The sequence below is a fragment of the Macaca thibetana genome, chromosome 3 (assembly GCF_024542745.1).
Source record: "Macaca thibetana thibetana isolate TM-01 chromosome 3, ASM2454274v1, whole genome shotgun sequence".
NCBI lineage: Eukaryota > Metazoa > Chordata > Mammalia > Primates > Cercopithecidae > Macaca > Macaca thibetana.
The window spans coordinates 156,534,973-156,562,795 of NC_065580.1; the positions used below are offsets into that span (position 1 = coordinate 156,534,973).

General features: G+C 39.7%; 1 protein-coding gene and 1 non-coding gene across 3 annotated transcripts in view; one reads left to right on the forward strand and one right to left on the reverse strand.

Annotated features, from left to right (window-relative positions):
* Window positions 1-27,823, forward strand: part of DSCAM (DS cell adhesion molecule) — an 861,731-nt gene that overhangs the window by 369,700 nt on the left and 464,208 nt on the right. The window lies entirely within an intron of this gene.
* On the reverse strand, window positions 5,327-5,462 carry LOC126951846 (small nucleolar RNA SNORA51). The gene has a single exon (XR_007724693.1). It is a non-coding gene; the product is annotated as a small nucleolar RNA SNORA51 (small nucleolar RNA).

Sequence of the window (27,823 nt, forward strand, 5' to 3'; positions counted from 1 at the left end):
CATTTTATTGTAACACTTTTATGCTTGGGTATGTTTAGAAATGAAGTACTTAACATTGTGTTCCCATTGCCTACAATATTTATGCAGTAACATGCTATACGGGCTAGTAGCTTAGGAGCAACAGACTACACAATAAAGCCTAGGCATGTAGTAGGTTATGCCATCTAGGTTTGCATAAGCACATTCTATGATATTTGCATGATAATGAAATTGCCTAATGACGTACTTATCAGAACATATCCCACTGTTAAACCATGCACAGTTTTATCATGATGGATGAATATTCTTCCTATAATTCAATGAAGTACAATTTTAAGGTATTAGGTGGTGAATATATGTATATAAGGGCAAACTGCATTGAAAATATGTGCAGATGGTCTGCGAGGCTCTTTGACAGACTGGCTGCCACATGTCAGCAGAGGACTGGGCTTGTGCCTCACCCAGCAAGACAGGACACATCTCAGGCCTTCAGAGTCTTGCAAATGGTCAGAACTGAAGGGTCCATTGGAATGCACACACAGATTCCTATTGAATTGGAATATCGGCTATTCACTCTGTGTTTAAGAATACTCAGCATTGAGGTTCACTAATACCCATCACGGAGGTTCTATGTGCCCTCCTTGGTCCCCTGTGTCCCTGGACCCAAGGTGTGCCTGCCCTCTGCATGAAGCACCCAGATCTCTGTGAAGCAAGAGTCTGCCGAGTCCAGGAAAGCATAGGACCCAGAGGCTGGCACTCGGGCTGAAGCTCACACTCAGAGCCATGTGCAGGACCAAACAGGTGATTAAAAATGAGAGCACTGGGCTGGACCCAGGCTGAACTCAGGAACAGGCAGCAACAACACATTTCCAGTAATGAGAGTCTGCCAGAGACACAGCACTGTCACTTTCCTCCTGCCACCTCGGGAGTTAAGCCTAGGCAGGTCTCAGTGCCCACAGCAGCGCCCCGAACTGCATCCCAAAGAGGGGATCAGAGAGGAAGCACTTTGGTTTTTTTCACAGCTCTTATTTATGTGTTCTTATGGCATGCACTGTCCTGTTTTCATGGTTTTGTTGAAGTTCCAGGTAGAACAGGCTAATGCACATTAAGACTGAAAGCAGAATGTTAAATGGCGTCATAGACATATCAGAAAAGGACAGCTTAGAGATTATCTGAGTCAACCTTGTGCAAAAACTTGCTAAAAATGAGACCCTAACAATGTTATATGGCAGCCTGCAAAGGCTGGCTTTGGGTTCCAGAAGAAAATGTGTGTATGTGTGTGTTGTTTGTGTGTGTGTGTATAGATGTGTGTATGTTGGTATATGTGTATGTGTAGATATATGTATATACAGAGACTATATAAGGTGAATATGTACATTTGCATTTATATATAAGTATTTAAATACATAAACATATATATATACACAAAGTGTATGTGTGTGGGGGTGCATATATATGTATATGCAGAGAGAGTATACAAAGTGAATAGGTACATTAGTATTTATATGTAAATATATACAGTGTATATATACGTAAGGTATGTGGGGGTATATATGTGCGTGCATATATTTAATACATATATATACATACACAGAGTATATTAGGTATATATACATATGTTAATATATGGTATATATGTATGTGTGTATATATATGTATATTTACACAAAGAGTACGGTGAATATATATTATATAAATATATAAGGTGTGTGTGTGTATATGTATATGGTGCATGTGCGTGTGTGTGTATCCGGATTTGCTACTGTCTAATGAATAAACAGATCTGGATTTGAAACACAATGGTGTATATGAACGCTAGCAGAAAAAGCCCATCAAATTTCTCCCACACTGGGGCACTGCAGAGTCCTTCCCTTCTCGAATGTTCTCCCTGGCACTTGTGTTTCTTTCCTTGCTGACCTCTGCCTAGTTGCAGATAGAGATGGATTTTGACAGAACCGGGAAGAGTTGTTCTATCTCCATGGCAACGTCAATTCACATTCTGCAGGTACATTGGCCGCCACTGCCTAAATGAAGGCTCCTGAAGGCTCTGTGTGTTGCCGTGCCTGGCCAAAAATAACTTGGCATGCCACCGTTCCTCACAGCCCCATGGAGAGAGGCATTAAACTGACTGGATGCCAACTGTCAACTCTGTTCCCGTCTTCCTGCTAAAGAGGAAGAAACAGGAACTGCCAGTGTTTGGGGGAGGGGAGCCAGTGAGGCTGCTACGTTGTTCCCATGGTCTGAGAAATATCCCTTTCCTCTGTTGAATGGAACATGAAATACATTCTAACTTGTTCACCCCAGGGGCACCAGATAATTTGTATTTCATCAGAAGTATTATAATTACATAGTTTAGAGTTAGAATTAATTAGCATTTGGGGAAGTAGTGATAAAACCAAGCAGTTATTAAAAAATTAATTTTAATAGAGGTCAGTTTGGAGCGAGTACTTGGTTTTCTTTTGAAAGATCTGTGTGTGTGTGTGTGTGTGTGTGTGTGTGTGTGTGTGTGTGGTGGGGGAGATAAAAAATAAAATTATTAAATGATCCTTTAATCAACCTGAAATGTGAACCACCTTATTAGATGCTACCACTAGATGTTAAAATCCAAATCAGCAGCACACATGCAGAACATATTTCAAAAGAAGTCAAGAGTTAGGTGAGTCTTTGAGGGTTATCTATGAAGAAAAAGAAAGTTTTGTAGTATCCTTTAAAAAGTATATCATGTTCCCAAGAATATGGGTCATAGCAACCTTCTTGATGTTAAACATAGTCAAGAATGATTTAATATACTATACTAGACACATGAGATACTTAATAATAATTAAATATTGTCTGAGGAATAATTTTTGAAATCAGTTAACATTGCCTATGAGTGTACTGAGTGTGAAGCTCTCCTGGGAGGGCTTGCGCACCCAGGAATGAAGTCGAATATTTGCCCTTGTGAAGCTTTTACTTTGTTGTGAGTGAGGAGTCAGAAAAGATTGTAATTTTTAAAAGTATTTTTACCTTCAATTGGAGTTTTACAGTACTCCTCTAAGTCTTTCAAATCAAAGACCATCACAGTTAAATTTTAATTTTTTTCTGAAATTGATCACCGTTCCGTGGTTGTATAAAAGACCCTCCTTGTTCTCAGAGGATAATGTTGAAACCTTTGGGGAGAAAGATACATCATGTATGCAACTTACTCTCCAATTGTTCAGCAGCAACAATAATTGTTTTCATTAGAATGAGAAAAAGGGAAAGCAATGGAGAAAATGAGGCAACTTGTCATCAAGTGGTGAGTGGAAGAGGAAGGTATGCTACAGTTTATTGTACTATTCTTGTAACTCTTCCTTCATTTGTATATATTTTTTTCAAAACAATAAGTTAATGCAGTCTATAGCTTTAGGCAAAAACTCTTTTTCAAGAAAAAGGAACAGTGTGCAAAATTTATTTTAATTTTTTCTTAAATGAATTCCAAGACTTTTTAAAAATCTACGACAACACTTGTAAATATATACTTCTTTAGTTTTCAGATTATAGTAGGAGTTACCCTACTAATATTCTGAAATAAGAAGTTGCCTTTATGGATATACCAATATTTTTAAGCAGTGCCAATTTCTAAGTAATCTTTTCTTAACTTTGCTTCCGAAAATTTGAAAAATGTCCTTTCATCAAAAGCTATAGGCTGCATTAGTTTAGCTTTTCATTTTCCTTCCAAGACAACACCCTTGCCGCAATTTGGGGACAGAATCATCAACTGACCCACTCCACATCTTTATACTCGAAATCAAAGTTGTTCCCTTTAAAAAGCTCACTGGAGAGGAATATGTGGGATTTGATAAGCTCTGTTGATGGTTTAATAATTATGAATGTTTCACAGACATTATACATTAATCCCACATTTACTAGCATAAGAGCAAAACTAAGGAATGAAAGCAAATTGTTCTGCAGGGTCCATTTGTGCATGCCATTATCATGCCCCATAAAGAAAACAAAATCTTTCATAAAGGATCATTAGTTTTTTCATCTTATTTACACTATTAGATGTTGCCACAGAACATTGGAATATGCATTGGTGCAACCTGAATTGTCTGTCTGCTGTTCATTGAAATCTCTGTCCATTTTATGCATTGTCAAAAAGGAAAACAAAGAACCAAAAATACATGGTTTATTTTAAATTAGGAGATAAACTCTGATTTTCTGATGTGTTAAGTTGAAGCCTGGAGCATTTTCTCGCTAATCCAGTGTGAGTTTCTAACAGTGAGCTCTGTTTTAAGAGGAAAAAGGGTGATGTAGCCCAGTTAATAAGACGGCCTTGTTCATTTTCCCTGGGATGATGAAGCATTGCGTGGCTCCCTGGCTCAGTGAAAACAGGGTAGAAAAACGATCCAGGAATTGTAAATTGAGCATGCGGGGCTCTGCAACAGCTGTCCTGTATCTCTTTGGGAATAAGGAGTAGGGTTCACCATACTTGTCCAGTTTTCTTTGCACTTGCCACTGTTACTCTTAAATTATTTTGGGGGGTTGCTTTCATTTTGGCACATTTTTTGAAGAAAAATGTGTGCCTCCAAGTTCATGCCCAGGTTGTCTGTCCTGATCACACAAATGGCCTTGGAGGTTTCTTATGAAATCTGTGTGCAATCTCTCACTGCATTGCTTACCTAGCAGTTTTGAGTGCAAAGCCTTGAAAATTAATGAAGTGCCTTTCTATTTTCTGTTCCAGTCTGTGATCTGGTGCCTGGAGGATATTTTGACTATTTTTGACTTCACTTATGTTTTGTTGTTGTTGTTGTTACATAAAGTTTTTTATTTTTAAATTCTATGTCTAATATGTTATTTTTCTTTTATTCTGTCCATTCATTCAACATCCATGTTGACATAGTTTGGATATTTGTCCCTCCAAATCTCATATTGAAATTTGGCCCCTGATGATGAAGGTGGGGCATAGTGGAAGGTGTTTAGGTCATAGGGACAGATGCCTCATGTATAGCTTGGTGGCATCCCTGTGATAATGAGTGAGTTCTTTTCCTATTAGTTTATGCAAGAACTGGCTGTTTTAGAGAGACTGACACTTCCCACCATCACTCTTTCTCCTTCTCTGGTCGGGTGACCTGCCTGCTCCCTCTTCACCTTCCACCATGATTTGAAACTCCCTGAGGCCCTCACCAGAAGCAGATGTTGGTGCCGTGCTTCTTGCACAACCTGCAGAACCATAAGCCAAATCAATCTTTTCTTTGTAAATTACCCATCCTCATGTATTCCCTTATAGCAGCACCAAACAGACTAAGACATATATGCATAGTTGTGTTCTCAAATTTTGTTGTTCCCAAGATAGTTCTTCCTTTCTTTTTTTCTTTTCCTTTATCCATGACTCTTCATTCACATTACAGATCAGGCACAGGACCTGGGCTGAAGTATGTATGGGATAGGTAGGTTACTTTCTCTCCTCTTTCTATGCAGTCAATGTAAGAATCCCAGCACTTTGGGAGGCCAAGGCGGGTGGATCACCCGACGTCGGGAGTTCAAGACCAGCCTGACCAACATGGAGAAACACCGTCTCTACTAAAAATACAAAAAATTAGCAGGGCATGGTGGCACATACCTGTAATACCAGCTAATCAGGAGGCTGAGGTAGGAGAATTGCTTGAACCTGGGAGGCAGAGGTTGCGGTGAGCCGAGACTGCACCATTGCACTGCCGCCTGGGCAACAAGAGTGAAACTCCGTCTCAAAAAAATAAAAACAAAAAAATAGTGGAGGAAATGGGCAAGCATTGAAGCTGAGAATTTTCTACGGTCCCTTCCCTTCCCTGCAGTTCTGGGAGTGGCCACTAGGGACGCAGTTGTGCTGTTAATGGGTCTCAGGAGAGGCCTTGCCCAGGTGTGAACAAGGGAGGTTAGCGCACTATTACTTTTATGGCATCTAACTGTACGGTAGTATAAATTCACTGTGATAACTTCACTGAGCAAAGGTACAAATCGACAAATGGACAACAATTTCTATCATTGATTAATCAAATAGTCAGAAGTCGATAATCTGCTAAGAATATTCTGACCTCTACTGGCCCTCGGCAATAGATGGAGACAGAACAATGCCATCAATGTGAAGACAGCCTCCCACTCTCTCCTCTCCCACTTCTCCTACAGGCTTTGAGGATCACCAGGTTTCACTCCTTCATTCACAGGTCTCTGACGTTTGAGAGTCCGGAACATCACAAGATACCCATAATTTCCCATGACGTGAAGTAATAGAGATGAGATTTAGTAGGAGAGTAAACCTACCTCTCTGCTTGCTGTTGTATCCCCAGTGTGCAGTGGGGTGATTTCCCAGAGTCGGTGTGAAGTCAGTGTTTGTGGAATAACAGATATGAAAGAAAATAGACTCAGTTTTGTAAGAAAGAACAAGGTTCACTCGACATAACGAACAAGGGAGTTTCTTCTTGTGTGTGATAACTGAATTGTATAATTGGGAGGGAAAGATCACTGCTATGTTAATTTCCTCCTGCAAACACACACAGTCTCTTCTTGCAAAACAGTGCAACCTGTCTCCCTTGCCTTTCTCATTGGAGAAAGCTTTTTGCATGCAGGTGTTTCCCCCAAAAGGAAGAACTCAAATAGAATACGTTTTGTAGGTTGGTGAAAGAGTGACTTATGTATAGGCAGAGGTGCAAAGAGACTGTTTTACTGGAAGTGCAGGATTGTAACTTTATAAAGAATTATAAAGTTTGTAGACTCATGGAATATTAGAACTGAAAATAACATTAGTGATTCTAGTTTCATCTTTTCCATGTTTTTAGTTGAGGAAGCCTTTTCTTTGGAGAAATGGTAAAGTTAACCACAATCACATTCATTTTGAATATTTTTGTTATTAAGTAACATACGCTAAATTTATGACATTTATTTTTCAATAAGAGCTGTGACATTGATACTCTAATCAAGAAATTAATGTAATAACTTACATTAAGCTGAATTTCTTGCATTTAAAATTTTATCTATATGTGAATGTATTTTTAATGTCACTTTTTATCAGCCCTTTTAACTTGAGGGCTGTGGGAAAATTCCTATTTATCTATAAAATAAAGATTATATCATATCTGTTCTGCTTTCCTCTTTTCTCAAAAGTGAGTCAGAAAATGTGAAAGCACTTTATGAACTATAAAGCAATATACCATGAAGAGAATGACACAAATGAATATAATTTTATTATTCTCCCAAATCCAACCTTTATTATTAACACCTATGGGAACAGTGCAAAAACAAGTCTGATACATTTTTTAAAGGTCAGGAATTTTGTAGAATTTTTAAACTATAAAAGAAACATGACATGATTTTCTCAAACATAAATTTCTTGCTTTTATTAGAATACATGAATAAGCACCATACTGATAACCTATGGGTCAGATTTGGCAGGCTTCCAAATTAACCCATCTGGCAGAGGTCTTGTGATCCATGGCAACATCCGGTCCCTGGGTGGGGTCTTATCAGGAGTTCCTCAGATTGTTGACATACTGTTTACTATGTAACTTACACTGAAAAGTATCCTGATTTGTTTCAGAATCAGGAAGTCTGGCTGATGGTCTTGCACACAGACCCTTTAACCTGTATGTTGCAGTCTGTAGCCAATGATTGTAACTTCTGTAACGTACCCGCCAGTGAAAAACGACAGCTCTGGTGTGAGGAGTTCCCTTCCTTCTAAACTTTCTTATAAAGGCCTTCCACCTCTGGAACATACCCAACTTTTGTTGACTTCCTGAGTCAGTCCTCACATTTAGTTTCCAATAAACCTTTGTCAATCGTCACGTTTGATTTCCAACAAATGTTTATCAAACCGGTATCAGGCCTCGACAGTCTTAGTTTTGGTCAACAATACTAACATTTTGAGCAACTTATTATTTAAAAATTGATATATATTAATTCCTAAAAGGAGGACTTATTACAGTGTAACAACCAGTCATGTATAAAATGCCACTAGAATATTCCTCATAAAAATACTATCTCTGTTGAATTAATAAATTCTCCCTTCAATTTCATAGTCTTTTTTTTTTAGAAGCATAGCCTATATAGCGTTTATTTCTATATTGAACCTGGCTATACTCATTAGTGATTTCATAGTGCTTTCTTTGTTATTTTAGAGTGCAGGGGGCAGTTTTAGATTCTTTTTTTTTGTTTGTTTGAGACGGAGTCTCGCTCTGTCATCAGGCTGCAGTGCAGTGGGCCAATCTCAGCTGACTGCAACCTCTGCCTCCTGGGTTCAAGCGATTCTCCTGCCTCAGCCTCCTGAGTAGCTGGGACTACAGGTGCATGCCGCCATGCCTGGCTAATTTTTTGTATATTTAGTAGAAACGGGGTTTCACCGTGTTAGCTAGGATGATCTCAATCTCTTGACCTCGTGATCCGCCCACTTCGGCCTCCCACAGTGCTGGGGTTACAGGTGTGAGCCACCTCACCCAGCCTAGATTCTTTTAGAGAAAAATCAAAGCATTTCTAATAAAGTTTGCTTTCTGTTCTAGTTTTGTTTGGCTTCAGAATGCATGTATAAAATTTTTATAACTTCACAGAGTATGAAGGCATTGTGCTCGGGCCTCGTTTCTGTTTTTCAGTGTGATTACATATGAGCTCTTTCATAGAAATTTTACTAAGTAGTGGTCACTGTGTGTGAAATGCTGCTTATTCACTGGGTTCATGTCTGTGTCTGGTTTTCCTCATCATTCTGAACCCACTGCATATTGGCATTTGCCATTGGGGTGAACGTACACAGGCCTTTTGGGAAACCAGGCTCAGGCCCCAGGCTCTGAGTCAGAGGAACAAAGGGGAGATGTCATTCCCTCACCTCCTCCCAGTGAAAAATAGAAAATGAAATCTCCTTTGGATACTTGGCAAGGATCTAGCAGTTATTTCTCCAGTGTGAAAGAAAAGAGTCTTGGAAAAACCCTTTGCTAATCAATATACAAGTAGGAAAGAGTAGAGAGGTGTGACATCTTGGGCATTAGGGTTCACGGCCTGAACTCCTTTTGAATTCTACTTTCTGTTTTATTTTCTTGGAATTTATGGCTGCAAATGACTGTGCTTTTGGCAACTGAGGGCCTGATGAAAGTTCTTCCCTTGCGTATGTAACAAGTGACACTCACGGACTGACATCAACTTCCAAAAATATGAAGAATTTTAGAGAAAAAAACCACTCTTCAATGAGGACAAGTTGCAATTTTGTACACAGAGGAAACAACAATAACTTTGTGTTTTAGGTATTAGGGAGCTTACCCACGTTCAGGTCATTTTACCAAATTTAAATTTTTTTTTTTTTTTTTTGAGACGGAGTCTTGCTCTGTCGCCCAGGCTGGAGTGCAGTGGCCGGATCTCAGCTCACTGCAAGCTCCACCTCCCGGGTCTACACCGTTCTCCTGCCTCAGCCTCCCAAGTAGCTGGGACTACAGGCGCCCGCCACCTTGCCCGGCTAGTTTTTCTGTATTTTTTAGTAGAGACGGGGTTTCACCGTGTTAGCCAGGATGGTCTCGATCTCCTGACCTCGTGATCCGCCCGTCTCGGCCTCCCAAAGTGCTGGGATTACAGGCTTGAGCCACTGCGCCCGGCCAAAAAATTTTTAATAACCAAAAATTTACCTTAGAAATGTAGTATTTAGCCATCATTCCTTTTGTCAAAATATTGTTTTTCTGGCTGGACACAACGGCTTATGCCTGTAATCCTAGCACTTTGGGAGGCTGAGGCAAGAGGATTACTTGAGACCAGAAGTTTGAGACCAGCCTGGGCAATAGAAAAAGACCTTGTCTTTATAAAAAAGTGAAAAAAAAAAACCATAAATAAATAAAAATTTAAAAATAAATAAATAAATAAATTAGCCAGCTGTGGTGGTTTGCACCTGTGGTCTGAGTGACTCAAGAGGCTTAGGCAGGTGCTTCCCTTGAGCCCAGGAGTTTGAGGTTACTGTGAGCTATGACTGCACCACTGCATTCCAGTCTGGTCGACAGGGCAAGACTCTGTCTTTAAATAATAGTAATAATGATAACAACAACAACAATACTAATTTTAAAATGTTGTTTATCTCCATGTTTAAATGCCAAACTAGTTAGCATTTTTAATTTGATTTAAATTAACCTGTGCTTGGGATCTTTTACCGTTACCAATTTGCATTTGAAATACATAATAGAGTTATTCTAATAATCCAAAAATTGACTTTTTAGATCTTTCCCTTCTTTTTTTGATTTATAAATAGCATATTAATTCCCATTTAAAGTGTGGATGCAGCGTGGCTGTCAGCATATTCCATTTTAGTAATTTCACTATTGATTTATTTCTTTTGTAAAAGTTACAAAAGCAATGGTTATTTGCTTTCGCAAATAGAAGTGACTCAGAATGGTAAATACTTACAGTTCATGTTTTCTTCCCTGCCTGACAGTGTGAGTCAGAAATTAAATAAATCGGTGATGAAATTCCTAGAATGGAATCTGCTGGGACCCACACTGTGTCCACACTCCATTCTCTCCTCTACAACCAAATTAAACATACTCTCTCCAAGTAGGGTGGTTCCACTTAGCAAAATAAAAGTGACTCAACTCTACCCATTTTCCCACAGGTGCATTTAGCAAATACTGGTGGCTTTTGGTTGCAAAGCTCCAGGGATTGGTGCTCTTGGAGAGCAGTTCAGGAAAAGGGCCTGTATGCAGGAACGGAGGGGCAAGGGTATACAGAGAAAGCTGCTCTATGATGGTCTGTCCACAGGGCAGCTCCAGCAGTCTCCTGTGAATGCAATTTATTTTTATTTATACATTTTTGTTTTTTGAGACAGGGTCTTGCTGTGCTCTGTCACCCAGGCTGTAGTGCAGTGGCATGATCACTGCAATCTCCACCTTCCAGGCTCAAGAGATCCTCCTGCCTCAGCCTCCCGAGTAGCTGGGACTACAGTTGCACAACACCATGCCCATCTAACTTTTGTATTTTTTGTAGAGAAGGAGTTTCACTATGTTCCCCAGGGTGGTCCCAAACTAATGAGCTCGAGTGATCCACCCACCTCAGCCTCCCAAAGAGCTGAGATTACAGATGTGAGTCACCACATCCAGCTGTAAATGTAAGTTATATTCACAAATGTAAGACAGACGTTAGAGTACATGATTTGCCTGCTATAGAAATACAGCAGCGTGTATGTGAAAATGTAAATGCTGTATTTTTTACCCATAAGACAAATAGAAGAGCTATATGCTTTAATGATGCATAGGACTATTTTCTGAAATCTGCTACTGGTATTGAATGGTTGTGGCTGTTATTTATTTATTTATTATTATTATTATTATCATCATCATCGTCATTTGAGACATAGTCTAGCTCTGCCACTAGGCCAGAATGCAGTGACGTGATCTCGGCTCACTGCAACCTCCCCCTCCAGGGTTCAAGCAATTCTCCTGCCTCAGCTGGGATTACAGGTGTGCACCACTATGCCTGGCTAATTTTTGTATTTTTAGTAGAGACAAGGTTTCACCATGTTGGTCAGGCTGGTGTCGAACTCCTGACCTCATGATCCGCCCACCTCAGCCTCCCAAGGTGCTGGTATTACAGGCATGAGTCACCGTGCCCGGCCAAGTTGTGGCTGTTATTTTAACATAGAAAGTCTATTTTCCAATCAAAGTGTAACTTCTCTAATAATATGCTTTGTATTTGTGATTAATGTTTTAGTAATATAGGACAAATAATTTTTTCCCTTTTTTGATTACCACTAGGCCAATATTTTTTGTATTATGGTTAAAGTTGATATTTTAGTAAGAGAATAAGAAAATATATCTTTTTCCCTTTATAACCACCAATCTGATGTTTCCCATGTAGCAGTTTTTTCCTGGATATACCTAGTGATTCCTGAATTTTCTTACTATAGCTTACCCACTGTTACTGGCTCTTTGCTTTAAATAATCTTGACACATAGTCCTCATCACAGATCCACATTTTCTTTGGCCATATATACAAACTCGACAGTATGGTGTTGGAAACATGAAAGGGCTGCTAACTCTCCTGAATCTGCTGTCATTGGTTATCAAACACCATTTAAGCACTTTATAGCTGAATGAAGCCGATTTTGTTTGAGCCACTTGATTTTTCCAATGAAGCAAGGAGGAGCAAATAAGTGGTAAAAACAATGTTGGCTTGTTTTATTTTTCCTCCATGAAGTGAGTCTGGGACTCCCACTGGTATTTTTCATGTTTATCATGGACGTCCCAGGCAGTAGCAAGTTCTGAGAAATGGTATCTAACCTTTCAAATTGAAGATTTTATTTGCTAGAATATTCATTCTTTCTTGCTTATCTCAAAGTCAGGTGGGATGAGCGTCGTTACTGTCCCCTCGCGCATGAGCTTGAGATCAGTTGGTAGCTAAGCCTTGCCGATGCTTATTCGTCTTTGAGATTAACAGAGCAGCTTATAAAATGCATTACGTATTTTTGAAATGCAAGCATGAAGTACATTAGTAACAAATCTCCTTCAGTAAATCTTTAAGAATCTGGGAAAAAAAAAGCACAAGTCAGTTCAAGAGTATTCTACCCATGGTTCACTTTGCAGCAGTGTCTTTATATCTTGTTTTGTGCATGTGTGGTTCTTTGCATCACTTTGAACATCTTCTTGAATGAAAATGAGTCAGATACAGCTACTTTGCTCATCTCCTATAGACACACACTTTGATTAATAGAGTTGTTGGTGAAGTGTTAAAAGTCAAGAATGTTGTTATCACCACACGTAGAGGGACTGGATATGGGGAGCATAGTGGGATTTTAAATGAGAAGCACTGCATATCATAATCATAGAGCAACTCCCTGAGTGATTTCACGTGATGAGCCGAGCTTCCCCAAAGAGCAATTTAATTGGCATATTTGAAGCTAGAAGTTGCTGACAGCCACCCCAGACCTTAGCAACAGCCTGTTCTCTTAGTAAGAGTCCCTGTAAACAGGTGGGAAAATTAAGGCACTCCAAATGTTTATCAAGTGTAGAACATTCATTATAGTATTTACCTTTTAGAGGTATTCTCTGAAATTCCATAAGGCAGTTTAAGCAAGCCACCAGCTGTTGTAAAGGGAATGAGAAAGCTCTGACTAATAGACTTCTTAGAATTTACCAGACTCTTTTTTTCTCAGAATGCTATGAATAAATCATAGACTTTCGCTAGACTTTCCTATTCTTATCAAATAGCAAATAAACTGGCTAAAAATAACTGGAAGAAATCTTTTAGCATGTAAGAGAATACTCAGCTACATGGAAATAGCTCTGTTCTGTTTTCTTTTGTAAAATTGCAAAAAAGAAAAAAAAAAGTCATTTCAAACTGTGCTGAATCTCTGGCAGGTTTTGAACCCAGCTGCCTGTCATGGTTTGGGTTTCTGTACTGTGTGAGGGATGGTAGGCTAGATCTACTTCCACTGGTTTTTCTAACTCATTCTTCTCAAAGTTGCTGCAAGACTTTCCCATTATTTCCTGTTACCTGTGAAATGGGCAATGAGGACATGGGACACAGTATCACAAAACCAAGTCATTGATAGGCTCTTACCTTCTACCTGGTGGGGGCCTCAGTCTTCCTTTGAATCTTCTGAGTAACATAGCACCAGAGAACCCTATAAACAGCCCTTGATTTCCAGCCTCAGAGGCAGACATGAGAGCTGGTATGATAGTCAACTTTTACTGTATCTTATTCATATACTATACAAATAAGGGAATAAATACAAATAATAAGATTTTTTTCTGATAATAAAATAATGCATGTTTCCACTGGATAGTTTTAAAACTACAAATAGTTACTAAGAGAAAAAAATAAAATCCACTTACAGTTTCACCCCCAGAGATACATAATCAGGGCCTCTGTATTGAACAGTTCAAGGGGGGATTCCAGGTTCCATTGGAACACAGCATGGATGGCAGCCCCAGAAGTTGCACAGCTTGGGGCTTAAACAGCTGTTAACATCTCATGTCATCAGTTATTTGAGTCTTTCGCATCGCGTGTGTAGTTCTTTTGTTGTTGTTCTTTTTTAATTTTGCTTTCTAAAATTAGTATCATGCCATGCTGACAGTTTAAAGCTTGTTTTATCCTATATGTCTTAATGTAATGCCCAGTAACCACAGTATTCCACATCAAGAATTCTATTCTCAGTGAGAGGTGCACTGTTCTCCTGAGGGAGAGCTGAGGCAGGAGGAAGTGCCCAGACTTAAAGAAGGAGTGGAGAACAGGGAAGGCGGGGACAGCTCTGTGCCCTGTGACCATCACCATTGCTAGGACCTTATTCTTGATGCCCTCCTGGCTGAGGAGTCGGCCAACATCCCTGGTACAGACTTGGTGTTATTGAGTGAAAAACAAATCCTCTTGCTCCTCTCTCCTCGCCCTGCTCATTCCTCACTCTTTTATCCTCTCTTTCTCTTTCCTCTTCTCTTCTCTTCCCTTTCCCTCACTGTTCTAAGCCTCAGACTGTTCATTTCTAGAGCTGGCCAGATAGAAGAGTAAGTCACGGTGAGATATTTTGTCCCATGGGTTTGTTCAACCAGAAATGTTTATGAGCCACTGTTTGGGGAGTTCTGGTGCTCTTTTGAAATATCCAATATCATCTTTCCTTTGAAAGCCTAGAAGAGATGTTCCACTAGTCAGTGAACTAGCAGCAATGATCAACTACAATGATAACCCATGACCATCCATTCACAATGGCAGTAAATCAATGCCAATTCAGACCTGAATTTTACCAGGTCAAATACGGTTCCAAGTTGCACAGTGAAGATACTATCCAGCTACAACTAAAACCAAAACCAAATCAAACAAATACGTGAAAATCAGAGCTAGATCTTAGTCTTTGTGGCTTGAGAAATTCAGAGAAAATAGGACCCTGAGTAAGCCCTACAATTAAAGAGACTAATGTCGATGACTTAAAGATTTGTGTTCCAGATCTTCAGTGTACTTTTGTTTGAGAGTTATTGTAGCTACCTGTGGTAGGTAACCCACCAAAAATCAGCGGATCTACAGCGTGAAGTTGGCATCCGACAGCCCGTTGATAGCACTGGCACCTGCTCACTTGCTCATTCTAGCTGCAACAGTTGGTGGGAGAGACGTGTGCTAGTCTTGTTATAAGTGCATGTTAATAAGATTTTCTCTGATAATGCAGGAAAGCTGGGGACAGAGGTGGCTAGAGTTCATTTTTCAAAGATAGCGTTTCTAGTCTGGTCAGATCATCCATAAGAGGGGAAATAAACAGTGTAGGCTGATACTCATCCAGTACTAATTTCCTCTTGGTCGAAGCATATCAGGCGGTGAGTGAATACTGGGCAATGCCCGCAGACTTGAAGAATGGGAGTCTCAGCTCCAAGGTCGGTGGAGTGCTCTTTGAATTTAGCCCTGCAGCCCATCAGCAGTGTGGCCTTTGGCAAATCACTCACCAAAACCTGGTTTCTTCTTCTGTAAAAGTAACATAATAGATCTTTTTATTGTGTAACATTATTGGGAAGTAGGAATTAAAGAGAATATGTGCAAGTGACTTTGTGGCAGATGTTTCCTTAGAAGAATGCTATGGTTCTAGCTGTCAGCATCACTGTCGCAAATGAGAGGTTCTTAACCGGCTGTGTGCCGTAGAGCTCTCTGGCAAACTCATGGAGCCCATGGAACTCACCTCAGGATAGTTTTGTTAAATAAAAAAATATATATACATAATATTATAAAGGAAATAATTTAGCAAATTATTATTAATATATATGTTAGGCAGAATTATGACTCCCCAAAAATGCCCTTGTTTTAGTTGCCAGACTTGTGAATATGTTGTGTTCCATGGCAAGGGGAAGTTAAAGGTGGAGACAGAATTAAGTTTGCTACCCAGCTGTCTTTGACATAAGAAAATTATTGTGGATTATCTGGGTGAACCCCATGTCCTTAAAAGTAGAAGGAAGAGACAGGAGGATCCGTGTCAGAGTGATGCAATGGGAAGCTCAAGGGGCCATTGCTGGCTTTGAAGATGGAAGGAGACCATGAACTAAGGGATGTGGGCAGACTCTAGAAGTTGGAAAAAATAAGGAAATAGATTCTCCCCTTGAGTCTTTAGAAAGAAGACAGGCTGCCAAACCCCTTGCTTTTAGCCCAGCATGAACCATTTTGGATTTATGGCCTACAGAACTGTAGATAATACATTTGTATTCTTTTATGTCATCATGTTTGCGGTGATTTGTTACTGCAGCAATAATAAACTAATATAGTTATTAAATTAGATAAAATCCATGATGTATGATATGTTCTTCTTGATTAATGTATTAAATTACATGCTAGATTTGTGTCTATAGCAAATTTTAAGAAGCTATTAGTGTCAATAAAAATGTATAGAGAGCTATATCTGAAATGTGATTTTGCAAATATTAGTAATTTTTATTGATGATGAAGTCACAGTAATAATACTACTATGGTTTGTTGCCTATATTAATAATTTTAAATTTTAAATTTCAGTTAGAGGTTAGTGAAAGGATTTTTTCCTACACCCAGCTTCATGGAGCTTCCTGAATTTTATGCATAGAGAGTACACAGGCCCCAGATTAAGAGTCCCTGGCTTAGATATATGAAAGAATGAGAAACTTTCTAAGTTCTTCAAGATATATACAATTCAAAAGCAAAATCAGAAAATCACTGCAACTGGAAAGAAGATTGATAATCCATTAGCCGGCCAGGCACTGTGGCTCACGTCTGTAATCCCAGCACTTTGGGAGGCTGAGGTGGGTGGATCACAAGGTCAGCAGATCGAGACCAGCCTGGCTAACAAGTGAAACCCCATCTCTACTAAAAAAAAAAATACAAAAAAAACTAGCTGGGCGTGGTGGTGGGCACTTGTAATCCCAGCTTCTCGGGAGGCTGAAGCAGGAGAATGGCGTGAACCCAGGAGGCGGAGCTTGCAGTGAACCGAGATCGCGCCACTGCACTCTAGCGTGGGCAACAGAAATAAACAAACAAACAACTGATTCCCACTACCTTGGTGTACAGTACCTCATTTTCCAAGCAAAATCCTCCTTTAGGAAACACACTGAAGACTAAAGTAAGGTCAAGACAGGCAGTTTTACATCTCAACTCTCTAAATACAAATAGCAGTTGCTAATATTAATAAGTCTTTTTTTTCTGTTTTGTCATATCCTAGTGTTTTCAGTTTAAACTAAGCCACCATACATAGCTAAAAGGAAGAGAAACACATACATAGTCCCTAGTATACATTTTTTTTTAACACAAGTTAATATAAAAGCAAATGTATGTCATAAAAACATATATAGAGAGAGAGTCAGAGTCTTGCTCTGTTGCCCAGGCTGGAGTGCAGTGGCACGATCTCAGCTCACTGCAAGCTCTGCCTCCCAGGTTCAAGCAATTCTCCTGCCTCAGCCTCCTGAGTAGCTGGAACTACAGGCGCCTGCTGCCATGCCCAGCTAATTTTTGTATTTTTAGTACAGATGGGATTTCACCATGTTAGCCAGGGTGGTCTTGATCTCCTGACCTCATGTTTTTGATCTTTCACGGTCTTACTTTCCCAACCTAGTTCTCAGGAAGTCTGGCTTTCCCTCAGCATGGGCCTTAATCTCTATATAGACTTGGACAAAATGTAGGACTTCTCCCACTCTCAATCTATTCCTCTGCAGCACATGCAGTCTGATTGTTGTTGTCTAGTCCATGCACTGTAGCATTCCATAATTCTGTCAATTTAGGTAGAATTTGAGAGTCTATGAATATGGCTATTTTGCTGAGAATCAGTTTTACTCCGAATAATGAGTCCTTGTTAAATCTTTGTTCATTTAAATACTCCAGTGTGACAAAATTTATTTTGAGAGATAATTTTTCAAAGTCCTTTTTTTTCTCAGAATCGCAGAAATATGAAAACTGAGTTTGCGTTTGATTGGTATAAGTTATTCCTTTGAAATTACAACTGATTTCTTGGTGGCATGCTTACTGTGAGGGAAGATGTGCTAATAGTGCTTAGAAGATGAAGCAGCATTTTCAACAGTCTGCTCATTATAAACTTCTGTTTTCAATAAAATAAGAAAAGGTCCACAAACAATTCAAAAGAAGTAATTCACAGACATACCTCATTACTCTACTGCTGGAAGATGGTTGCTGTAGGCCATGGAGGGGTGCCAGGTGTCATCTGCATGCATGGACATGAGCAGAAAATGAAATATCACTGAAGCCAGACAAGGAGCACAGTCTCTAAATGCCTTCTACAGACCAGGTCCTAAGTATTCAGTTGTAACAAACCCCTTCAACCCTAACGTAGGAACGTATGATGAAAGTAAATCTAACTCCTGAGCCCTAAAATAAGAAATGAGTTAACTCAACAAAGACTGAGATTTTTCTATGTTTTGCTTATCACTTAATTAATATTTAGGAATCTCTAAAAGGTCTTCTTTGATAATGCAGCACTAGCAAATGGATCTCTCCTCTGTTAGGGGCAGTTAGATCAAACCTCCATTGCTTTTGTTCCTGTTTATTTTAACCAAGGACTGGCAAATTTTCAAAAAGTATACTCTTAAAAATTTTTGCACAGATATCAAGTTAAAGTCTTAGACTATGTGGTTGCAGTAAATTTTGAAGTTATAGTAAGTTGCTAATTTTGAACTTTAAAAGGCACCAAACAGGCTCATCTTGGTCTTTGAAATATGTTATCAATGCTCAGAACCCCCTGGGTCATTGAATTTAGGTCAATATAGAGTTGACCTTTGTTATGGGTTAAATGTTGTCCCACTCAAAATTTATGTATGTGAAGTCCTAACCCCCCTTCCATGTCTCTGAAAGTGACCTTATTTGGAAATAGGGTTGTTGCTGATATAATTAGTTATGATTAGGTCATACTGTAGAAGGGTGAGCCCTTAATCCAATATGACTTGTTCCCTTATAAAGAGGGGAAATGTGGACATAGACACAGATGCACACATTCTGGCAACACTCTGTGAAGACTGGAGTTATGCTGCCGCAAGTCAAAAACTACCTGAAGCTGGGAGAAAAGTCTGGGTCACATCTTTCCCCAGCATCTTCAAAGAAAGCAAGGCCCTGCAGGTACCTTGGTCTCAGAATCCTAGCCCCCAGAAATGTTGTTCAAACCACTCAGTTTGCAGTGTCTTGTTATGGCATTCCTAGTCACTAATACCACCTTTTCACATGCTCCAGCCAATTCACCCCCAGGCACTTATCCAATTCAGACACTGGGCATATTATCTTATAGAAAGCATGTGAGACATGGCTGCCTAGTTCTCCAAATAATTCTAACAACTTTATGAGTCATTTATCTTGTCTGGGCCCTAAGCTTTATTCACCTGCTAATTGATGAGTTTGAGTTTTTCTTAAATCTTTCAATCTACCTGTGCCTAAGGAGAGCGTAACATAAAACCCCAGAGGGTTTGGGATTTGCCCAAAGCAGCCCATTGCCAGCTTAACCTGTCTGTTAAACTTGGGTTGTCTTGAAAAGTCATGTGGATATTTTATCCTTTGCCACATTATATGTGTTTAGTTTAATATGAAATAATATTTTAAATGGCCCATTGTTATATAATCTTGAAGTGTCTGTAACATGAACTATACTTACCCAATGAATTCCTAGTCTCTGAGATATCACCCCATACCCCATATACTTGGAACCCATTTGGTCCTTGACAGCCGTGTGGTTCCTGCCAGCCCTAACACTGCACGATCCTAGGGCGTCTCGTAGATAGGTTATATCACAAAGCCCACACTGTGTCTGTGTGCACAAATCCCCCAGAAAATTTCTGGAATGAGTTAGCATAACATTAAAATACTCATGGAACCAGTTTTGCTGGACGGTATGGAAAATAGAATGTCATAAGGGGTACCTGGGTCGGTGGGGCAGGTCCCGAGCAGGATACCTTGATCTTGGAAAGTTTGTTTAAGGGATCCTTTCATCTTGTGTAAAAGAACCGGTGACAGTCAAGAAAAATGACTTAGATTCTGGGTCCTACACCACTGCCTTCCCACTGAAGTAATTCATGACCGAGTCACTTAAAACCAGGGACATCATGCACAGCCTCCAAATAGCAAGGGAGGGAATAGCTGCCCCTGGAGTTTGGTAGTGCCCTCAGCTTTGCCTAAACCCCTATCAACCTGACAAGTTTCCTTATCTGGAAAATTGGAAAAACGATCTGTCATAGGTCTACTGTGAAGACTAAATAACATATAGCAAATATTTCTTATAAATTATAAAATGCTGTAGGGGCATTAGGGATGAATATTTGGTACATTTCTAAGTAGATCTAAAAGGCGTTGATTGAGCTACTGATAGGACTGATCTGCCTTGTGCTTGGGGCCAGTTTGGAGTGTGTGTGTGTGTGTGTGTTACAAAGTCTTGCTTTGCAGCCCAGACTGGAGTACAGTGGCATATTCATAGCTTACTGCAACTTCCACCTCCCAGGCTTAAGCCTCCAAGGCTCAAGTGGTCTTCCCACCTCAGCTTCCTGAGTAGCTGGGACTACAGGCACACACCACCATGGCTTGCTAATTTTTCTATTTTTTGTAGAGCCAGGGTTTCACTATGTTGCCCAGGCTGGTTTCGAACTCCTGGGCTCATGTGATCCTCCTGCCTTGGCCTCCCAAAAGTTCTAGCATTATAGACATGAGCCACCACACCCAGCCCAGTTTGGTTTATGATGCACATAAACTAAGAGGGTGACATATTGAGAACAAGATTCTCAAGGCTTCAATTAATGCAAACATTTTTATAAAAAATAAGAGTAGAAATGATATGACAAGACTGAAGGAGTATAGTGGCATGTAGATAAAAGGGTCAACAGATGTCAAATACCCTTTTCAATGTAGGGAGCAAAGACTAATCAATCATCTTCGAAAAATGCAGTGAGTTTGAATTGTTGGAGAACCGGCAAGACCATCTGTAAAACTCCAAAGTGGTAATATATATTAGGGGTGAAATCAAATGAGCAAAAAGATGGGATGGACTGGCTGCCCATCAACATGGCAAGATACTAGACTTTGATGGTGACAGCACCCAACTTCAACACAATTAGATTTTAGCTATTTTTTTTTAAATAAAAGAAAAGAAATGAAAGGTCTAGTTTTCTCAATAAGATGGAAGTGAACCTCAAGTACTAGCCATTTGCAAAACTGTCTGGTGAATACACCACGTATATCTGTAGAATAAATCCATAGTGTGATATCACAGGAGGATGAATACTTTACATCTATTTTGGGGGTATCTATCCTGTGCTGGGGACTGTACTATAGGCACTAGCTATACAACAACAGGCAAAAACCAAAAAGACAAAAATTGCTGTTCTCATGAAACTTATATTCTATAGCAAGGAAGAAAGACAAATAACTGTATTCAGGAAGCAGTTATCAATGCCCAGAAGAAAAATAAAGTAGGTTAAACATCGAAGGATGACGAGGGTGGTGCTAGACATAGAGAGCCCATAGGTTACAGGGAAGTGAGTGGCTGAGGCTGGTGAAAATGGGGAAACAGAAGGAAGAGTTAGTGCACAAACTCTGTCATGGCTGGGAAATTCAGGACCAGTGAGAAGGTCAGGGGTGCTGGAATTTCTGAAAGCAGATAAGAAGGGGAGGAGAGGGGATCTGAGAGGCCAGGCCATGAAAAGTCCTGTAAGGATTCTGGGCTTTCTTTTGAGTGAGATAGGAATCAACTGAGGAGCTGCAAGAAAGTAAACAGCAGGGAGAAGCGGACAGCATCTCTGCACCCTTACATCCTCCCAGCTCCTTTCTGCTCCGTCCAGCCCTGGCCATGCGGACAGCTGCTTCCCTCTCAGCAGCCCCACTCTGGACCAGGTGAGGAAGGGTGCCAGCATTTTAAATGCTCCACGCTAATCCATCCAAGAAATTACCTTTCCTTCAGTAACCCCCTAGAATCCTTTGAAGCGATGGAGCCACCGTCTTATTTGTACTTGTATTGGTTTCTACAGATTCATATGTTTCTTAGCCTTAGAAATATGCTGAAGATTCATAAATCAAGATTCATTTGAAAAATTCGTTCTTCCCATTTATACACAAAAGGTACATAAGAAAACTTCACAGCCTTGCAACAGAATGTTAAGCTTAGGCCGGGCACGGTGGCTCACACCTGTAATCCCAGCACTTTGGGAGGCTGAGGCGGGCGGATCACCTGAGGTCGGGAGTTTGGGACCAGCCTGACCAACATGGTGAAACCCTGTCTCTACTAAAAATACAAAAATTAGCTGGGCGTGGTGGTGCATGCCTGTAATCTCAGCTACTCGGGAGGCTGAGACAGGAGAATCGCTTGTACCCGGGAGGTGGAGGTTGCTGTGAGCTGAGATCGCGCCACTGCACTCCAACCTGGGCAACAAGAGCAAAACTCTGTCTCAAAACAAAAAATAAATGAGTACTAAGATTAATGCCTTTAAAAATGTATTCTCATGAGAAAAGAGGCAGCTCATGAATGACCTCAGTAAAATCAGTACATTCTCTGTGGAGACAGTCTTTGTTCATTATTCACAATGAATAAAAATAGGGAGCATGATTTTTAAAAATGGAGGACTCAAGACATAGATTGAAAAGGGGAGCACAAATATGAAACTCACAGAAATAATACTAAATATAACACACCTGGGTAGAAGCTCATCTTCTATGGTCTTTGGGACAGAAGTAATAACAATACTTCAAATATGATTTGAAGAATATATATTTTAATATACAAAGAGGTGGGGTTGTCACATAAAATACAGGATGCCCAGTTCAATTTGAATTCCTGATAAACAAAACATAATATTTAGTGTGAGCATATCTCAAATATTGTGTGGAGCATACTTATACTAAAAATTAGGCATTATGTAACTAAAATTTAGATTTAAGTGGTGTCCTGTATTAGCTAAATATGGTAACCCTACTGAGAAGAGACTACTAATTCTACCTTTAGGCTGTATGAAGTAATATTTGCAGTAATAGATATTGTGTGGAGTATCTCTGCAAATGAAATTATCTTTGAGCTTGCTCTTTTTAAGAAGAGAAGCCTTGTGCTGCATACCTACCATGTGCCTCTCCAAGCCCACTCATCCCCTGTGTTCACCCTGCTCTGAGCCCCAGGAGGCTGGCCGCCTCAATGGGCTCCCTGGTCATGGGCTTCCAACTGGGTTCCACAATGGGAGGCATCAGCAGGAGACTACAGGGGAGAAGAGCAGTATTGTTAGAGAGTTGATTTTGTTTCACCTGCTCTTTCCCATTCAGGTTGCTCTGAAATCACTTCCGCCCACTAACCCTCCATGCCTAGGGAAGATCACAGTTTCGAGCTGCTATTAGCCCCTGGGTACTGCACTGGCTTTGTAAATTACCCCTTTATTAGATTCTCCTCCAATGATTGAGCTTGAAGGTGCCATCTCTTCCCTTCTAGAGCTCTAATATGCTAGAGAATATGATGTAGATCTCTAAGGTCAAGAGTACAATCTGCATCCACGAAGATGTGAATTAGAAAAAGAAAAGTAAGATTTGGAAAGAAAATGGTTAAATTGACATTTTGCTGTGTCATTCAATAGTGAGGTCTTGCCGGTCACTTAACCTCTCTTTTAAAACAGATATTTATTCCTGGAAGGTTTCTAGAAAAATTAATAGAAACAGGAGTCTTAATTAGTTGAAAGACAAAGACATAGACTGCAGAAATGAGCAATTTATTACTAGAATGTCCATGTTCCTCATAAAACAAGACATAAATCCTGTATTTATAAAATATGTATTAAAAGGCCTTTCTTCAGAAAACTTAACAAAATATTTAGAAAGTATTTCATAAATATTTAGGAAAAAGGCAAAAACAAGCAAATCATGTGTTGTCCTGAGACTTTCTTCCTGCAATCTCCCCTTTCTCCTCCTCCCTCCCAGTGCTGCTGGAGTGTTCTTCCTAAGGAAGGGTGCTCAGCCGGGCGCGGTGGCTCACGCCTGTAATCCCAGCACTTTGGGAGGCCGAGGCGGGTGGATCGCAAGGTCAGGAGGTCGAGACCATCCTAGCCAACATGGTGAAACCCCGACTCGACTAAAAATACAAAAATTAGCTGGGCAGGATGGTGGGTGCCTGTAGTCCCATCTACTCAGGAGGCTGAGGCAGGAGAATCACTTAATCTGGGAGGCGGGGGTTGCAGTGAGCCGGTATTGCATCACTGCACTCCATCCTGGGTGACAGAGTGAGACTCTGTCTCCAAAAAAAAAAAAAAAGAAGAGTGCTCAGATCTTCACCTCCTTCTATGCATCTAAAAAGTTCTCAAAAAATATTTGCTAAATTTAATTGCATTTCTGCTTCTTTAACCCCGCTGTCTTAGATATGGTTTGGAAAAGAGCAAGAGAAAAGTAAAGTTAAATTCCCTAATTATTTCTTAAACTTTCCCCAGAAACTTAATGGGCACGTGGGGTCATGGTTTGTCCCGCATAGTAAATGGGACACATGCGTTGCTGGTGAGTGCCTTCTTAGATAAGAACTGAGATCTTTCATCTAGAGGCTGGCACAGATTGGAAGGTTCTGGCTGCTGTCATCCTATATGTAGTAGAGTTTCGGTTTTTTTGTTTGCTTTAATCTGAATGTCTGATTGAGGTATTCAAAGAGCAAGAGAGAAACCTGTGAAGAGATGGACTATTTGTGTCAGAACGGTTTAATCTTGTGGCTCGGATCACTTGTATTATTGAGCTAGGTTCCTCAACAGCTGTCTAGATATTTGACATATTGTGTTTTACTCTATTGTGGTATATGACCACATAAACAGATAAAATAGTAATCTTTTCAATCTTTTATAGTCCATGAGTATTCATACACTTATTTCAAAGTAGTCTGTTTCTAGCTTAGGTAAATTTAGATAGTTTCATTGAATACTGTATTAAAAACCTGCTTCATTCCAGTTAATTTTTTTCAGGAATTATTACTCATACTACAAGGCATTATTTATAGCTCCAACTCTCTTACATGATAAAGAATGAACTGCATATTACGTTGCTATAATGAGAAATTCTCTTGTGTTTAATCTCCCCTCTTAGCATTGAGAAATTCTGTGGATTCTAAAATTCTATTTGAGAATTGTAAGAATGTTTTATTACTCTCTTTTAATATGTGCCATATTTTTTCTCTCATATATCTGTCAGTGGTATATATATACACACACACACATATACATACACACATACATTATACATACATAGTGCATATATACATATTATATATACATACTCTATATATCCATATTTACATAGGTATATGTGAAATAGATGTGCTTATAAATCCTGAACAATGCCAGGCAGCTGTTTTGATAATCTTGCTGGTTTATACAGAAGTCAGTTTCTACCACCTTTCTTCCGGTCCTAGGGAAGTTGTGTCTAAAATACCCATCTACAGCAGAAAGGGAAGCCTATGGGCCAGCCATTGTGTGTTTTTTTAATATGCATTGCTTTGTTTAGTCCTCAGTCCTGCAGAGCAGGCGGGGAGTATTCCCATTTTTAGAGAAACTAAAGCTCACTGCAATCCAGTGAGCTGTTTAAGGTTACTCAGCTCAGCTGGTAATGGTGGCTCACTGTTGCCTTCATATACAAATGACAGTAGTAATTCCTCCTGGTAACAAAATGAGATGTGTCCTGAACTCCCATTTTGAAGGAGGCACTGTGTCAAACATTTAAGCAGCCCAATGACACTGAGTTATTATTCCCATTTTATAAATGAGGAAAACCAAGACACAGAAAGGTTATGACCTATGCAGAATTTGAAACCCAGATCTGTCTAATGCCAAAATCCATACTCTTAACACTTTATTTTGCAACATACCGTGTGCTAGACTTTGATGAATATGTTGGATTATACTCCTCTTTGGAAATCCAGTGCTTCATATTTCATAATTTTAGTGGTTTCAAAATCCATGTTATCTTGACCGATCCCAACATAGCAGTTCTCATAGCTGGAAATACAAGTTAGAAATCAGCTTCCATTTAGTGATGCAAAACTCTGCACAGGCAAATGTATGCAAACTGATCTTTATGAAAAGCAATCCCAATTAACTTTATTTTTAAACTAATTAATTTATTTGTATATTGACATATATATATTTATTATGTACAACAGGATGTTTTCTTATATGTATACATTGGGAAATGGCTAAATTGAGCTAATTAACCTATACATTACTGAATATACTTACTTTTATGCTCAGAGCACTTCAAATTTAGTCTCAGGGCTTTTCAGGAATACAATACATTGTTATTAATTGTAGTCACCATTTTGTAGGATAGATCTCTTGAACTTATTCCTTCTGTCTAACTGAAATTTTGTCTCCTTTGACCAACATCTCCCCAACTCCCCCAACCCTGCCCCCAACCCCTGGAAACCACCATTCTACTCACTACTTCTATGAATTTAATTCTTTTAGATTTCACATATGAGATCAAGCAGTATTTGTCATTCTGTGTCTGGCTTATTTTACTTAACATAATGTCCTCCAAGCTTAGCCATGTTTCAAATGACAGAATTTCCTTTTTTGTAAAGCTGAATAGTATTTACTTGTGTATATATATATCACATTTTCTTTATTCTTCTGTTGACATTTAGGTTGATTCTAATTTTTGTCTATTGTGACTAATGCTGCAATGAACATGGGGGAGGAGATATCTCTTCCATATACTGATTTAATTCATAGCCTTTTGATATATATCCAGTAGTGGAATTACTGGATAATAGGGTAGTTCTATCGCTGATTTTTTGAGGAACCTCTATAATGTTTCCCCAAATGGCTGTACCAATGTAAATTCCCACCAACAGAGTGCTAGGGTTCCCTTTGATACACATCCTCACCAATACTTATTATCTTTTGTCTTTTTGATCACAGCCATCCTAATAAGTATGAGGTGACATCTCATTGTGGTTTTAATTTCCGTTTTCCTGGTGATGAATGATGTTGAGCATTTTTTCATGTATCGATTGACCTTTTTTTTTTTTTTTTTTTTTTTGAGACGGAGTCTCGCTCTGTCGCCCAGGCTGGAGTGCAGTGGCCGGATCTCAGCTCACTGCAAGCTCTGCCTCCCAGGTTCACGCCATTCTCCTGCCTCAGCCTCCGGAGTAGCTGGGACTACAGGCATCCGCCACTACGCCCAGCTAGTTTTTTGTATTTTTTTTTTTTTTTTTTTTTTTGAGACGGAGTCTCGCTCTGTGGCCTAGGCTGGAGTGCAGTGGCCGGATCTCAGCTCATTGCAAGCTCCGCCTCCCGGGTTCCCGCCATTCTCCTGCCTCAGCCTCCCGAGTAGCTGGGACTACAGGCGCCTGCCACCTCGCCCGGCTAGTTTTCTGTATTTTTTTAGTAGAGACGGGGTTTCACCGTGTTAGCCAGGATGGTCTCGATCTCCTGACCTCGTGATCTGTCCGTTTCGGCCTCCCAATCGATTGACCTTTTGAATGTCCTATTTTGAGAAATGTCTATTCAGGTTCTTTGTCCATTTTTTAAATTAGGCTATTTGTTTCCTTGCTATTGAGCTGTTTGCATTCCTTATATCTTTTAGATATTAATCCCTTATCAGACATATGGCTTGAAAATATATTCTCTTGTTCCTTAGGTTCTCTTTGCTGATTGTCTTCATTGCTGTGCAGAAGCTTTTTAGGTTGATAAAATCTAGTTGTCTATGTTTGTTGCCTGTGCTTTTAGGGTCATATCCTAGATTCACTGCCAAGATCAATATTATGGAGTCTTTCCTCTGTATTTACTTCAAGTCTTATGTTTAAGTGCACAATCCATTTTGAGTTGATTTTTGTATATGGTGTGAGATAAGGATCTAATTTCATTCTTCTGCATGTGGATATTGTTTTCCCAGAACCATTTGTTTAAGACTGTTCTTTCCTTAATGTGTGTTCCTGGCACCTTTGTTGAAAATCTATTGACTGTAAATGTGTGGA